Below are 17,709 nucleotides of genomic sequence, written 5' to 3'. Positions count from 1 at the left end.
AAATTTTGTTTCCCAAATTGTGGTGATGTAAAGTAGACATGTGGGAAATGTTATTTAGCAACTCTTTTGTGTCAGATATTTCTCTGTTTTAAGGGCATAAAAATTCAAAGTTTGAAAATTGCTAAATTTTCAAAATTTTCACCATATTTCTGTTTTTTTCATAAATAAACGCAAGTTATGGCAAAAAAAATTTAAGTACAATATGTCACGAGAAAGCATTCTCAGAATCGCCTAGATCCGTTGAAGCGTTCCAGAGTTATAACCTCATAAAGGGACAGTGGTCAGAATTGTTAAAATTGGCCTTGTCATTAACGTGCAAACCACCCTTGGGGGTAAAGGGGTTAAGGCCCCGTTACACATAACAATGTCCCAGGGATCCCACCAGTGATCCGACATGGATGGGATCGCTGGGACATCGTTAGCTGATCACTGGTGAGCTGTCACATAGACAGCACCTCCAGTGATCAGAACCAGCGAGCAAGCTGGTTTCCAATGTAAACAGCGGGTATCTAAGAGCCGCGTGGCTCTTAGATACCCACTGTTTACCTTGGAAACCAGCGTCCAGTGTCGCTGATCACTGGTCTTTCGCTGCCACACGCAGCGATGCGCGCTGGCCAGCAGGAGACCAATGATCAAAAAATGACTCAGGACAATGGAGCGCGATCAGCGATACCCGGCAGGGGGGCTGGTCGCTGATCCATGTCACACAAAGCTGGCGAGATCTGTGTGGCGTCACAAAATCAGCGATCTCGCTGGCGATATCGCTGTGTATGACTGGGACTTTACTTGTGATCATTTAGCGACGCACCAGCGATCCCTACCAGGTCGTATCGTTGTCGGGATCGCTGGTGCATCGCTAAGTGAAACGGGACCCTAAGGGTATGTGCCCACGATCAGTAATTGCTGTGGGTTTGAAGCTGCATACTTATGCATCGTCCAACTGCAGCAGCCAGCTGTTATAGCATAGTGGATGGGATTTCAAGAAATCCCAAGCCCACTATATGAGCCTGCGGATCGCCTGCAGCGACTGATATGTGGCACGTCTTTCTGGAGATGCAAGCCTAGAAATTTAACCCATAGAATGCATTGAACACGGTGAATCCACATGGTTCAGTGAACACATGCAGATTAACCTGCGTTCAATAGACAGCAGCGCCTTGCACGCAGCGAACATGCTTCCAAAGCGCTCCTACTTCTGGATCGTGTGCACCCTGCCATCCATGACCGTTTTATATGCATCATACAGTATAGCTTAGTTGAAAATTGACTGTCCAGCTGTTTTTCTTTAATACCACTTACTATTTCAGCCCTTTGTTAACCCTGTCCCAACTTTTCAGAGATGTGTTGCTGCCATTAATTTCTAAGTTACGGTAGTTTTGTGTTTTATGTTTGGAATGAAATATGACTAGGCAAGATTTTCAAATCATTGCATTTTTTTTTTTACATTTTACACATTTTTTGGAATTGGAATTGTACATTATTTTACAGTACATAAGTTTATGCACCGTCCTCCTTTATGCTATATATTTAACTGTGTTGGGTATTGTAGGTACACATCCCCAAAAACTATAACAATATAAAGTTCTTTTCTTTCACAGACTATATTCAATCTGGTTTTGACCAGATAATTGCTTTTTAATCCTCCAAATTGTGGAATTATTATTACTGTCTGATCAGTAAAGGAGAAATTACATTTTCTATAAAACGTCCTAAGAATGGTTTAATTTTGTCCTTTATGAAACCATATTATGTAGATTATATTCTTGGTTACATTCAATACTTGTTCTGAGACATTTTATTGCAATATATCTGCTTATTAAAATGCTAACCAAGTGTCTCCATCCTAAGTAATGATAACATCAGCAAATTTCATAGCTAGTGGGGCTGCTAAAACTCCAGAATTGATTGAATGACTCATTCACACCGTGCTCTACTTCAGCTAATTAGAAGTCGAAAGGTGTTAAGGTCCACTTTTACTAAGTCTCTATTCATTTCTTTCAGGAATCTTCTCTTTTTTACTATGATTTTTATGCCATTATCAAACACCATGCTATTTAATGTTAACAATATATATTTGGATAGAATATTATGTTGGATAACTTGTCTTACGTAATTGCTACAATATACAGTTCATATTGCACAAATTTCAGCCTATTGCTACATGGATGATTTGATAAGTTGAAACAGATTAACTTGGTCACCGAATAACTATCAGCTGAACAAGCTAATTTGGAAACAGCTAAGAGATTAACTGCTTCCTGAGAAGTGACCAATATGTTAGTAGCAGCTTGGCAAAAGTTCTCATTCTGTAACCTACATTTTTTGTCAGACTGATCTCGCAGGTGCTGTAAACCCATCAGTGAAATAAGCGTACTGCGCGGGGATTAATTGGTCAGCCTCAACTACCAGGATTGGTTCTACTGCACATCTTTGCAGTTTAATCCACTATGCATTGCGTACGATAAAAACAATTGCATCTAGATGTTTGGCGCAAAGAGGCTTCCTCTATCACCTATTGATCACCTCATCTACCTTTACCACTATCATGGGCTCCGAAGGGTTGTTATGGCAACCACGGCTTATTAATTAAAGCCTTATTGCAATATTTGATGCCATTTTACTTTGCTAGACTCTGCCTAAAAAGGCATAACAACACTGCAGTACAGAATTTTTTCAGTACAGAATGCAGATTTAGAAAATTTAGTATGATAACATACAGGTGACAATAGCTAAATTTAGATATAAATTAAAAGAGGGCCATACATTTAATTTACATTGAAGCTGACTGTACAGTACACATTACCATTTTTTTGGCTTCGTCCAATAGTTATCTCTCCCGACATTCCCCATGGCTGAGTGCTCCTGTGTAGTGATGAGCGAACCCCTGAATGTTCTGGTCCTGTGGCCTTGGCCAAAGATTTTAAAAAAGTTTGGTTCTGGTTCCAGAACAGTACCCGAACTTGAACCAGGACCACATTCACATGAATGGGGAGCCCAAACATCCAGTGCTTGCCACACTGTCATGTGCATAGCTGTGAGGTAAACACTATCTCTGATTGGTGGTAAGATTATTACCGCAAGTCAGAGAGCCATGGATCCACACTGTCAGATGACAGTGTGAGCCCGCAGCTGTGACCAGAGGTAAAAAGTTTACCTACAGTCACAGGCATCGGTTGATGGGTCTACTGTTCCCTTCGCCCTACACCTGCTGCCACTTATAACAGTGAGAGCAGGTGGCGGCTGTTGCTAGTATTAAAAAAAATAGCATTGGCTCCACTGTATTTTGATAACCAGCTAGGCAAAACTGACAACTGCGTTCTGCAACCCTTAGCTGTCATCGTTTGTATTGCTGGTTATCAAGAATAGAGAGGTCCCTATGCTGTTTTTTTTAAAATTATTTAAATAAATAGTAATAGAAAAAACTGTGTGGAGTCTCCACCCATTTTTGACAACAAGCCAAGCTAAAGCAGATGGCTGGGGGCTGGTATTCTCAGTCTGGTAAGGGGCCATGGATATTGTTTTCTCCAGTCTAAAAATAGCAGCCCACAGCTGCTCCAGAAAAAGTGCACCTTTTGCCCAGCTCTTCCATCTTGCCATGTGTATTGATGTCACCTGACAATACAAAGGTGACATCAACCCCACATATATGAAATCTAATTTCCACAGCCACAGAGCAAGTGGTAAGAGCTTGGCAAAACATCAAAATTGGCACATCTAAAAGATGCACCTTTTCTGGAGCGGCTGCGGGCTGCTATTTTTAAGCTGGGGGCCCATTACCAGCATGAGAGTACAAGCCCCAAGCTGTCTGCTTTGCTTTGGCTGGATGTCAAAAATGAGGGGGAACCCATGCCATTTTTATATTATTTATTTAAATAATTATAAAATACGGTGTGGGGACCCCTCTATTCTTGATAACCAACCTTCCTGAAGCTGACAGCTGAGGGTTGCAGCCCACAGCTGTCATTTTTGCCTGGCTGGCTATGAAAAATACAGTGGAACCCAAGCTATTTTTTATTTATTTACTTTTAGCACAGGTGTTGACTGATAAATACTCCCAGCTGCTTCCACCTGCTCTTGTTTTTAGCGACAGCAGGTGTAGGCAGATGGGGGTAGTAGTTCCATCCGTCAACATCTTTGACTGCAGGTAAACTTTTTACCTCCGGTCACAGATGCAGGCTCATGCTGTCATCTGACAGCATGGGAGCCTCAGCACTCTGACTGGTGGTATTAATCTTACCACAGATAGAGCCGCTGGTGTTTCTTGCACTGTCATGCAAATGACAGTGTAAGAAACACCTGGTGTTTGGGATGCCGAACCCGAACAGTAACACAGACTTCTTGATGAAGTTCGGGTTTCAGGTCCCATGCCCGAACAGTAAGGCTGAGTTCACACGTGGCGTTTTTTTCGCGTTTCCGTGGCGGTTTTAACCGCTCGATTTTGCAGCGAAAACGCGAAAAATAAGCATCCCATGCATTCCTATGGGATTCCGCAATGCTGTGCTAATGCTGCGGTTTTTACCGCGGCGGAATCGCTTCGTGGTAAAAACCGCAGCATGCTCATTATTTTGCGGAATCGCGGCGATCCCGCAACCATAGGAATGCATTGTTCCGCTTACTTCCCGCATGTGGCACACCATGATGAAAGTAAGCAGAACAATTGCGGATGGTACCCACGGTGCGGAGGAGAGGAGACTGTCCTCCGGGCTTTGGGTACCATATCCCTGTAAAAAAAAGAATTATAAAATAAAAAATATTGTTATTCTCACCCTCCGACGTCCTGCGCAGCATTCTCTCTTCTCTCCACGCTCCGGTCCCAGTAATCCTTTGCGAAAATGCCCGCGATGGCGTCCGATCTCGCGGGATCGCGAAGTCTCGCGGTCATTCGCGCGACGTCATTGCGAATTACCACGAGACGTCGAGATCCCGCAAGAACGGACGTCATCGCGGGCATTTTCGCAAAGGATTACTGGGAACGGATGCGCGGGACGTCGGAAGGTAAGAATAACAGTATTTTTTTTTTTTTTTTTACATTCTATCTTTTACTATTGATGCCGCATAGGCAGCCTCAGTAGTAAAAAGTTGGTCACACTTGTCAAACACTATGTTTGATGAGTGTGACCAACCTGTCAATCAGTTCTCCAAGCGATGCTACAGATCGCTTGGAAAACGCTAGCATTTTGCAAGCTAAATACGCTTGCAAAATGCTAGTTTTTCCGCGGGAAAATCGCGGGAATTTAAAATGCGATTTTCCCGTGGACTGGAATTCCGGAATTCTCGTGGAAATTTCCGCGAGAGTTCCGGTACGTGTGCACTTAGCCTTAGTGTTCGGTACAGACCCTGATCATTACTGTTCAGGTTCACCCATCTCTACTCCTGTGTTCTCTATGAGAGAGATGCTACCAGACTATCCTGGCAGCTGCTTATATCCTCACAAAACAGATGTATCCACTATTGAAATTCAAATGGCTACCACTTACTCTACCCAACATCATTTGTCAGGGAAGAGTCAGGAGGCTGCCATACACCTTAGTTGGTCTGCCGATCCCACTCTCATAACTGACATGTGTATGGGGACCTAAACTCAGTAATCAGACTGTATTTCACCCAAACACAATAGGCATACATTTTTGTCCCAAATATTTTTTGGTAATCATAAAATAGAGCCGCATAATAAGATGACAGACCCTTATTAAATCATTGTGTGACCATGTAACACGCGTTCCATCAGATAAAAATGTCTCTTTACAAATTAGCTTCTTGCAGTCTTTGCTTGACCAACATGTTCAGTATTTGCTTTATATGATATTTTAATACTAATTCACATTTTCTTGGTGAAAGAAATAACTGTCCCAATCCATAGAATGAAGCAATGCTTATAATTTGGGAATATATTTGTCAGAGGATACCATGACAGAAGAGTGTGGTGTCTGGTTACATGAACTCCTGCACTGACTAGAACTGCTTCACCATCCTAGTAAACAGTGCAGGTTTTTTTTGCTCTATCATTGCAAGGGTTAGTCAGTTCAGTTGATCTCCTGGGGCTCTCGATCCTGAATTGTCTCAGCTGTTCTGTGTTGGCCACTCCTCACTTGTATATATGCTCCCCCAGCATCTCTACCATCAACGGTAATCCGGGGGACAGGGAATGCAATGGATGCCCTTGGTTCGAGTGACCAGTTAGGGGCCCACAGTCACTTTTCACTAAGTAATAACATTTATTTTTAATTGTTAAATGCTTTTGTAATAGGAACTAGTCAGTATTTGTGCCACTGATGTCAAGAGTGATTCACAGGTGGTCGCTGTCCCCCAGGCTTTGTTTGATTTAAAGTACAGCACAACAATATTATACAGCAAATTTTATAATTGAAGATGACCTCCTACTAGCAAATCTATTCTATCTATCTATCTATCTATCTATCTCTATTTCTATAGAGGAACTTTCACTGGATTTTTAAATTTAAACTTAGTCCCTTCTCCAATTGCTGTTGCTTTACTTATTTTGGAACAGAATTTCTTATTTTACATTTGAATACAGAATAGCTACTATAAATTATTTACCAGTTTATAGACATATCTGCTAGCATCAGCTCTATTATATACTTTCTTATCAATCACAAGTCAGCATACTTTATCTACTAAACCTTCACTTGTGTCTCTTACTTATGAATTAAAATTAGGGCCCAGAACAGAACCTTGCAGTATAGCAATTGAAACTAGTGTGTCCTCAGACGGCACTTTATACTTATATGAAAAAGTTCTTGCACTGAAACACTGTCTAAGGCTGGTTTCACATTAGCGCTTTTTAAGCGCACGCACGGCCGGGGGTAGCTCCGCCCCCGAGCTGGCTCTCTGCCCGGCGTGCCCGCCCCTTGCTTGTAGCGCCGCCTCCTAGCGCACAGCGGCGCCTGCGATCGGCGCACCCTATCTTTAGCATAGGGTGTGCAGATCGTGCGCAGGCCGTGCGCTAGTTGCGCTTTGACCTGCGCTGCGCACTTTTGACGGTGCGCCGTGCGTGCCAAAATCAAACTTTTCGGATTTTGGCGCGCACGGCGCACCGTCAAAAGTGCGCAGCGCAGGTCAAAGCGCAACTAGCGCACGGCCTGCGCACGATCTGCGCACCCTATGCTAAAGATAGGGTGCGCCGATCGCAGGCGCCGCTGTACGCTAGGAGGCGGCGCTACAAGCAAGGGGCGGGCACGCCGGGCAGAGAGCCGGCTCGGGGGGCGGAGCTACCCCCGGCCGTGCGTGCGCTTAAAAAGCGCTAATGTGAAACCAGCCTTAAATATACAATTGTATATTGATTTCAAGAGAAACTGACAACAGGATTTAGCACTATAAACTAAAGGCATGGCCATAATGGTGTGGCGCCCCTGAGGGTTCAGTCGCTACAGAGGTACTGCACCTCAACCAGAGGTGTGGTATCCCACTTCCCAGGTAAGGTGGGGACATGTAACAGCACACTGACACCTGCACCCAACACACACCTTATAGCAGCAGGGCACCCTGGATGGACCCCAAGGAAGGAGGATCTCAACCCTGCCAGGTAGTAAAGGGTGTTGGGAGGTGGGTGGAGCTAGAGGGTTCAAAGAGGGAGAATAGAGTGGGAGTTAAGTCAGTCTTCCCATAGGGGAAGAAGTGGAAGGACACATGTAGACAGTCTTCCCATAGGGGAAGAAGGGAACAGACGTGTGTGGAGCAGATCCTGGCGTGGAAAAGCTGCTGGAAGGGAAAGAGACAGAAGGAAGTTCCCTGTAGTGGGAAAGGGTCCTAGAGGCACGGAACAGTGACCATACTGCCCTTGGGACTCGTTACATGCTGACAGACATCAGGTGGAGGAATCAGATCACAGAGGGGTATCGGCCCCCTAGCCTTGTAGAGTGAACAGCGGACTTAGCTAGAAAGCCGAAGTTTGAGGCACCTTTAGGTACTTTAGCCACAGTTATCTTCGCCAGAAAGGCAGCCATAAGCGATCAAGGGAATGCAGTGAGGACGTAACCCGACAAGATCCGCGGCTGCTGGCCTGGGACACTGACTGTGTGGTGTTGGGAATGAAGAGGGAAGAAAGCAACACAGTGAGACAGCCATGGAAGGCACATACTGAAGGGAGTGCAGGAAAGGTGTTCTTCATATGCCTGGGAGTTGACTGGGTCCCTCACCTGGAGAACGCAGCACCAAGTGGACATCTGTGTTCACCAGAACTGTGAGTAAAGCTTTGGAGCTGCACCCAGCTGTGTCCTCTGAATTCTTCCTGCAATATTCACTCAGCACTTCTACATCTATCATCATCAAACATAACATCTTTACAACCACAACTACCCTTGGACAAAGCTCTGCCTGTAGAGAGCTATTCCAACTCTTCTGCATCACACCATCAGTCCCAGAGGATCTGCCCTGCAGCACTGGTCACCTCTTACCAGAATCCAAAGGTGACGTCATGAACCCCCTTGTAACAAACTTTTATTTTTCCCCTTTAAGTATTCCCCTTTTTAATGGACACCCAGAGTCACGGACTGGGTCACTGCTGCCGTGACACTGCCCCTTTAAGAAGTGGCCCAGTACCGAGTATTCCCCACTGGCACCATTATGCTGATTAAATTGATACCTGCTGTGAAGGAATCTGATCAGTGGTTGTTGTTTAATTAGCTTCTAAAGTTTTCTTCTAATGCTATGAGCATTGTGGCGGGACTAGGAGTATGGTCTTTTCTGATCCTCCACCCATTCACCAACCTCCCTTGATACTTTTAAACGTAACTGAATAATCAGTGACACGTCTCCTTTTTGAAATTCCATGCTGCTGCCATTATTGCATACTGTGATTACAAAGACAGTCTTGCAGTCTTCAGTAAAATGCGCAGATCGAGTTCTCGGCTCAATGGCGTCTTCATTAAGCTTAAGCAGATATCTCCATTTTTACATGCGCTGCTTCCAGCACTATTTTATTGAAGACTTGAAGATTAGAGTCACTCCGCACACACGATGTCCACACCAATTACGCCTTCATTGGAGCAGAATTTTGAAAAGGAGGTAGGTCACTTAATAATCCCCTGAAAAAACTGTTCGGGCTGAGTTTTCTGGAATGCACTACTCCGGAAGCTCAAATTAATAGATTTTTTAAGCTTGATATCTTTTTAGACATGCCTATCACCTCATTTCCCAACTCTAACTCTTCACTGTTCCTCCTTCAAAATTTTTCTCAGAAACTGGTTCCTCATACATCTTCACATCCTTAGTGTACCCAATTGCAGTTAGTAACTGTACTTAGATACTGGCTGATGACCAAATCAGACAGCTTTATATGACAAGCACGTTCTACTTATTGTGTCCCTCCTTCTCTTTATTGATTGCAAGCTTATTATTATTATTATTATTATTATTTCTTAATGGTTTTTATTAGGGATGAGCGAACCTGAACTATAAAGTTTGCGGTTTCTACAGGAGCCAAACTGTGAACACAGACGCAGAAGTCAGTTTTACTGTTCAGGTTTGGTACCAAATAAAGTTTGCTGAAATGCTGCAGCACAGCCAGTCAGCTAGGTTTCCGGCTATGGGCACTTTCAGAGTGATTACAATCATGCCAAGAATTGGCTTTGCTGTAATTGGTCGGCGCACCAAGTGATCAGGCCTGCATAGATGTTGGTTCTGACATTTTATTCTCAGCCTGGTGCAGTGCCCTAACAGCCTGCTGCAGCATGCTCTAACTGACTGGTGCAACATGCTCTAACAGCCTGGTGCATAGTGCTATGGTGTAGAATGCCCTAACAGCCTGGTGCACAGTGCCCTAAAAGCTTGGTTCAGAGTGCCATGACAACCTGGTGTACAGTGCCATAACAGACTGATGCAGAGCAAGCTAACATCCCTGCACAGAGTGTCATAACAGCCTGGTGCACTGTGCCTTAACAATCTGATGTAGAGTGCCCTAAAAACCTGGTTCAGAGTGCGCTAACAGCCTGGTACAGAGTGCCCTAACAAACTGATGCAGAGTACCATAACAGACTGGTGCAAAGTGCCATAACAGACTGCTGCAGAGTGCCATAACAGCCTGGTGCAGCGTGCTCTAACAGCTTTGTGCAGTGTGCCCTAACAGCCTGGTGCACTGTGCTATAACAGCCTAGTGCAGCAAGCCATGACACCCTGTGCAGAGTGCCATGATAGGCTGGTGTAGAATGCCCTAACAACATGGTGTAGAGTGCCCTAACAGCCTGGTGCAGCATGCTTTAAGTGCTTGGTGCATCATGCCCTAAGAGCCTGATGCAGCATACTCCAACAGCGTTGTGTAGAGCACCCTAAATTCCTGGTGCAGAGTGCCAGAACAACTTGGTGTAGAGTGCCTTAACAGCCTTGTATATTGTGCCCTAACAACTTTGTGCAGAGTGCCATAGCAGCCTGGTGCAGAGTGCTGTAACAGCCTGGTGTACAGTGCCATGCTAGCCTAGTGCAGAGTGCCTTATCAGTCTGGTGTAGAGTGCCCTAATAGCCTGGTGCACAGTGCCCTAACAACCTGGTATACAGTTCCATACCGGGTGCACAGTGCCCAAACAGCCTGGTGCAGAGTGCTCTAACAGCCTTTTGCAGAGTGCCATTGTAGAATAGAAGACCGGGCTGTGGGAGCTGGCAAGGCCCTGTATCCGGAACTGCTGGGGTCAAGCCTCCTGTTGTGGGGGGAAGAAGATTGGGGATGGAGGAGTCTCTTGACCTGCATAGAGGTGGCATGGTTAGTCAGGAGAGTATAAGGGGGTTTGCACGGGAAAAGGCAGAGAGTTCCCACTAGAGCTAAGTGAGAATGAGGAACTACGCTGCGCCGCGAGTAAGGATAGGCCGCATGGCAGTGATAAGGGTAGGGTGCAGTAAGGACCGGGAGACATCATTGGGCGTGTTGAGGAGTGCACACAGAGTGGGAGACGTAAGTGAAATACTCTTGGCTGCAATGCAGTGTAACGGATTAGGGGCTCAGCAGGTCAGACCGGTGAGCAAGCACCCCCTGCCACCAGAAGAAAGAGGACCAACTTGTTAGGTGGGGAAGCCAGAAGAACTCAGCACCTGCCTCAGCTGGCAGCGAGAATTCAACCCAGACAAAGCGACAGACACTGGAGTCACCCTAAGAGAAATTGACATAAATATAAACTGTCAACTTAAGTTGCTCTTTCTTTTCGTAATCCCTAGCGTTAATCGATTTATTCCCTCTTGCTCCCTGCGAGGAGGTATATCCCTGTAAAAACTAAATCAAACAACTATTTTCCCCTGTTAACCCTTGCTCTGTACCTCTGTGTCTCTGCATCCAATTACCTTGTGTTACACCATGAAAACCTGGTGCAGCATCTCCTAACAGTCTGGCACAGTGTATTCTAACAGGACGTTAGGTAAGGACCAGAGTGCACCAGATGCAGACCTAAGGTCTGGACAGTAAGCAGTGCTGCATGACGTGGGTGCCCCGAAATGAAAGGAGACACAGACAGAGGATAGCATTATCCACAGTAAAGAGGAGGAAAACTGACGGAAGGACAGAGTGGTCAACCGGAGATGGGTCCAGAGAGAGGACACCTAGTAGTACAGCCCAGAGTTTATAATTCAGAGAGGTAATGGGCCAGGATGGGACAGAGAACATGAGACTAATATAGTGCCCAATGCATCTGAAGCAGAGAAGCTAAGTACCAGCCATAGAGGTGAACTAGTTCCTTTAAGAGGAAAGGGGACTTGGAACCTTGGGTTGAGAATAGGACTCTCAATTCCTGGACGGTAACATAGTAACATAGTTTTGAAGACTGAAGGAAGACCTTATGTTCATCTAGTTCAGCCTATTTTTAGTGCAGCTGTTCTGCATTGTTGATCCTGGGGAAGGCAAAAAACCCACAGAGTAGAAGCCAATTTTCTCCATAGGGAAAAAAAAAATTCCTTCCCCTAAGCTGGGTCAACCATCTACCTATAATATTATGTTATTCGTAACCTTATATACTGTTACTCACAAGAAAAGCATCCATTCCTTTCTTAAATTCATTCAGTGAGTTGGCCATCACCACTTCCTCAGGAAGAGAATTCCAGAGCCTCACTGCTCTTACCATGAAGAACCCTCTTCTATGCTGGTGCAGAAATTGTCTTTCCTCCAAACAAAGAGAATGCCCCCTTGTTCTTGTCACAGTCCTTGGTACAAACAGTTCATTGGAGAGATCTCTGTATTGCCCTCTGATATACTTGTACATATATATTAGGTCTCCCATAAGTCTTCTCTTTTCTAGTGTAAAAAGACCTAATTTTGATAACCTTTCTGGGTATTGTAGTGAACCAACTCCATTTATCATTTTAGTAGCCCGCCTTTGAACCCTTTCAAGTTCAGTAATGTCTTTCTTGAGCACCGGCGTCCAAAATTGCACACAATACTCCAAGTGTGGTCTCACGAGTGATTTGTACAGAGGGAGAATTATGTTTTCATCTCGTGTCCCCAGACCTCTTCTAATGCATCCCATGACCCTATTTGCTTTGGTGGCAGCTGCCTGACACTGAGCACTCCAATTTAGCTTCTTATTGACTAAGATGCCTAAGTCTTTTTCCATGTCTGATTTCCCCAGCAGTTTCCCATTTAGTAAGTAATTGTAGCATCCGTTTCTCCTTCCCATGTGCATAACCTTACACTTATCAGTGTTAAACCTCATTTGCCATTTTTCAGCCCAATTCTCCAATTTACTCAAATCTGTCTGTAGTTGCAAACTGTCCTCCTTTGTGTTAACTACCTTACATAGTTTTGTATCATCTGCAAATACTGATATTTTACTGTGTAAGCCATCCATTAGATCATTAATAAATATATTAATTAGTAGGGGGCCCAATACAGAACCCTGTGGTACCCCACTAGTAACCCTGGCCCAATCTGAGTATGCACCATTAATAACCACTTTTTGTTTTCTATCACTAAGCCAGCTACCTACCCATCTACACACATTTTCCCCTAGCCCAAGCTTTCTCATCTTACTTACCAATCTTTTATGTGGGACAGTGTCAAATGCTTTAGAGAAGTCGAGATATGCTTTAGAGTAGTCGAGATAAATGACATCCAATGATTCTCCTTGGTCCATTTGAGAGCTTACATCCTCATAGAAGCTGATCAGGTTAGTTTGACAGGAGTGATCCTTCATAAATCCATGTTGATATGGAGTTAAACATTTATTAACATTGAGATATTCCATAATGGTATCCCTTAGAAACCCTTCAAAAATTTTACCCACAACAGATGTTAAGCTTACCAACCTATAGTTTCCAGGTTCCCTTTTACACCCCTGTTTGAATATTGGTACCACATTTGCTTGCCGCCAATCAAAAGGAACAGACCCTGTTTCTATAGAGTCTTTAAATATAAGGAATAGAGGCCTGTCTATCACATTACTTACCCGTACGGTGGTACTGTGCTGGCCGAGTTGAGGTGAAGGCAGGTGAACTAGTGGAGACAGAAGCCAAGTGAGTTAAGAGAAAGGATCTGAGACTATGTGTACCCATTATCTTTTAGCATAATCCCCACCAAGTTATCGTTCAGTTAAAAGTTTTATTTAGTGTTGGGTACGCTGGCCGTACCGACATGCGCCAAACGCAACGTGTTGCATTTTTGTGCGCTCGGTGCAGAGCAAAAAGGGCGCATGCGCCGGCAAAAGCAGACCAGTGCACGGCCAGCGTACTCAACGCTAAAGATAGGGTGCGCTGGTCGCATGCAGTGTCATGCGCCCATAGGAGGAGCTGACCGGAGGAGGCGGGGCCGGGGGCAGAGCTTAGTGGAGACCCTGCACTGCACCTCATAACACAAGTCTGAAAGTAGCCTAGCATGCGGCCTGCAAGGGCTTAGTGCCCCCATATCACAAGTCCACACACCCAACCCAGCTAGGACTCCCACCTTTATGTAACATTCCGGGACGTAAGAGACAGGTACCTCACAAGGTGTCTTAAGTTTTGCAACACTTTTTTTAATTTAGTAATATGTTCAGTAATATGTAATATTACAGGAACCATATTTCATAAGTTTTAAATGCATATTAGCAATTTTTCAGCAAGTACACATACATAATTGAACTTAACTATCAATACTGTTGCCAAAATATTATCTTTTCTTGCGCATTTTTTAGGCTCTGAATTTTTTGTACAAGGCTGTGTATGTGATTTTGCATGCTAGGGATTTCCAGGGCATCCCATGGAGATGCAACAGAGAGTGGGCATGCTATTTGCATCTCATTTGTAGGATATGAGCCTCCACAGCCAAATCTAGATGCATCTACCTAGGCGTATACTTATTAGTGCCCTCATCAATCTCACCCTATCTTGTATCTTTGAGTCATTTCGATATGCCTATATTGTTTTTAGGGGGACATTTTTTCATACGTGACCCTAATTGTAAAAGATTTCTTCATTTGCATGTGTGTTAACTGTTAGATTGAATTTGTGGGCTATTCTAAACTCATACTTTGTGCTCTTTAGTGAAATCTATATGTATATTGGCCTGACTAAGACCCTATCTGTTGAAAGTGTGTACAAAGAGCAGTGTGAAGGGAGGGGGAGCAGGTAAGCTGTGACATCATTTATGGTGGATTCTGTGTTGTCCGATGTGTATAGAAGTGACATTTGTCATTGAAATCTTGCCTGTAATGATAATGAGACTATTGAGTAGTAAAAAAAAAAAAAGTTCAAGTCTAAAATAGCCACAGTTTCTAATGGGAAAAATGTAAGATACCAGTTTTTAATATAGATTGTGATACAAAAAAGATGACAAAAGTTGCAAAAAAATAAAGTAAACACTAAAACCTGATTTAAACAGTAAGCCGTTTTACATTCCCTTCCCTTGAATGTTTTATTTCTCAGTTTCTCCAGGATTTTCCTATCATGTGAAGATATTGATGATTTAATTGGCCTTGCAGTATTCTAGGCTGTGCACCTTATTAGTACTAGACTGATGGCTGGTGGAGTCTCCTGCAGTGAAATGTCATGGCTTGGTGCCACACGAGCTATTTGTAATCCTTACCGATTACAAAAAAAAAATGATCAAATACTTATGTTCTTAGTGAATATCCCAATTATAATGGAACTTAACTTCGTTTTGTACCCTTTTTTTCTTGCTGACTGTAATATAATTACCAATTAGGTGATTTTCACACTTTGTGAATTATGTCTAAAACAGTAGGCTCAAGTGTAAAGGTCAAGGTTTCGTGCCATGATGCTCTACAACCAATTAAATCATTTTGCATTTGTAACCTGCAGTTTACTAATAAGGTATATTCCTCTGGAGTGGTCTTATGTTAACTGCTAAAATGGCACGGTAAGTGAAAAACCATAATTTTGACATATTACATAAAAATTGATTTTTGTAAACCTTCTAAGTGTAATTTAAAGGCCAAATGCTTTAGGTTATGCTAATTATTGTACTTTTTCCTGACTTTCTTTTATCTGAATGCTGTCATTCCAGAAACTTGTTCCAGCCACGGCCACATGACGACCGTACCACTCCATTATCACTGACAGATATGTTCTCTATTTCCTTCTCCTTAAACCCAACATGTCCCAAGATGTATGGCTGGAAGAAACATGGAAAAACATATTTATTTTATATGCTTAATGTAATTTCATGTAACTACATTTTATACTGTATGTCTGTGATGCATGCCTCTGACAGATGCTACCATGTTGGCTATTTATCACACATCAACTCCAATGTTAAAAAAATCTATTTAGTGTAAACTTTTTAGAGAACAAATCATTTTAAATTAGAAGTTGCTCTATTCAGCCATTTTTTTCCTAAGAAATTTGATTTGTAGCAAAGTAATTTGCTGAAACACTGCAGCAGTAAAGAAGATGACAATAGGGCTGTTTTATCATATAGCTCTTTCAGACCAATGTCATTCAGTGGGTCAGTGAAAAAAATTGCAGCATGTTGCGACTTAACTCTGAAATCAGATGCCACTCACTGCTTGGACTAATTTATCATTTAAATTAAATGGGTGCCTAAAAAAAGGGAGGAATGGTACTTTAAATTATTTGACATTCAGATAACCAGTCTGAAGAATATTCCAGTGTTTGCAAATGACTCTATGTAGTTGATACGCAAAAGGATGGAATGTACGAATGATATCCAGTCTCATTTCTACCAAGGAAATCGAGTGGTATTGAGACATTGATGGAAAATTTTAGGGGGAGAACCCCTATCAATGACTTTTTCTTGCATTTCACCCAAGAGTTCCAGACGTGTGGGACCATCAGTGACTATGTTTCTAACTCGTCGAAACTGCGATATAGGTATTGATTTCTTTGTGGAACGTCACAATGGTGTAAATGTGGTGACGGTACCACGTGATCCCTCCGACATAATCGTGACGTCAGGTGGGTTGCGAGGTGCGGGTTTATCGCATGTGGTGGCAGTGGTGGGATTCTGCGTGATCTCTCTGGTGTCATCCTTCACATATGGTGCCAGTTCCAAGGGGGTGTGGAACATCATGTTGAGTCAATTGCGGAGACCATACCACGTGATCGTCAAGGAGGGGCAGGTTCATCATCAGAGCTTTGAGACATAAGCTGTGATAGAATCATTGTAAATCCACGTGTATATGAAATCTACTGTACTTGTATGCCTCACAGAATGATAAACCCTTTTGTACCAGTGACAGTTGCGCGCCACCCAAGGGTTTAGTGAAAACATTCACAACTAGGGATGGTTTACCTGAGATGGAGTCACCCTCATGTGTCTGAGACTTTTCTTACATTGGCCTCCTTGCTGGGTCTTCTTCTTTGTGGTCTCCTGCGGGGTTCTTAAAAAGGACCAGAGGGGGTGATATAATCTCGATGCTTGTTGTCCAAACCTGATGCCGAATAGTCGGTAGATAATCTGTAATTTCTGCATGAATTACAATGTCCAGAGTAATTGTCCTGACATTTGTAATCTGTTAAATTGGCAGTCCTCAGAATCTCTCAGGAATTTAGATCTTTTCTTACTCTCAGTATTTCTTCAATGTTGTTCTAGATTTTAGGTGATCCTAGACTTTAAAGCAGAAAAGTCATCAACTGAAGTTGTAGAAACCAGCTGGGCTTCAATGCTGGTCACATGATCCTTGATAGAAGCAATGGCTTTCTGCACATGTTCGATCGTTAGGTTAATTAAGTCATACGAGCATTTGTTTATAATTTAATTGAACACTTTACAATATTGAGGATTGTCACGAAAAATGGTACGGTGCGTTGGAACTCTGAGACCTCTAAGGATCTATTCGACCTTTAGATACTCAGTCAAGGTTGCACAATATAGCTCTATATTAATTAAATGACATTCTCCTGACCAGAGGAGTGGATACTGCTCATATACCTCTGCACTTGCCTTCTTCTGACATGTCTCTCTTTGGGCAATCTGCTTAGTGATGAAGGTCTGATGTTAACACCGGAATGTCTTGTTTGTTGGATTGTACTTATTTTATAATAAATTCCACAATCTATTACTAACATAGTAACATAGTTAGCAAGGCCAAAAAAATACATTTGTTCAGCCTATATTCAGTCTGAATAAATCCCCAGATCTACGTCCTTCTAAAGAACCTAATAACTGTAAGATGCAATATTGTTACGCTCCAGGAAGACATCCAGGCCTCTCTTGAATCCCTTTTGCCACCTGATCAAGATGGAGGTTATCCGTTGAAACCCCTAGTGGAACTTAATAAAGTAGAAAACCTTTCAAGCTTCTCACTTTCCTTTGCGCTCCCC

The sequence above is a fragment of the Dendrobates tinctorius genome, unplaced genomic scaffold (assembly GCF_039654945.1).
Source record: "Dendrobates tinctorius isolate UK_male_01 unplaced genomic scaffold, ASM3965494v1 ptg000250l, whole genome shotgun sequence".
In the NCBI taxonomy this organism is placed as follows: domain Eukaryota; kingdom Metazoa; phylum Chordata; class Amphibia; order Anura; family Dendrobatidae; genus Dendrobates; species Dendrobates tinctorius.
The sequence above is the reverse complement of the archived record's forward strand: the minus strand, read 5'-3'. Positions refer to the sequence as shown.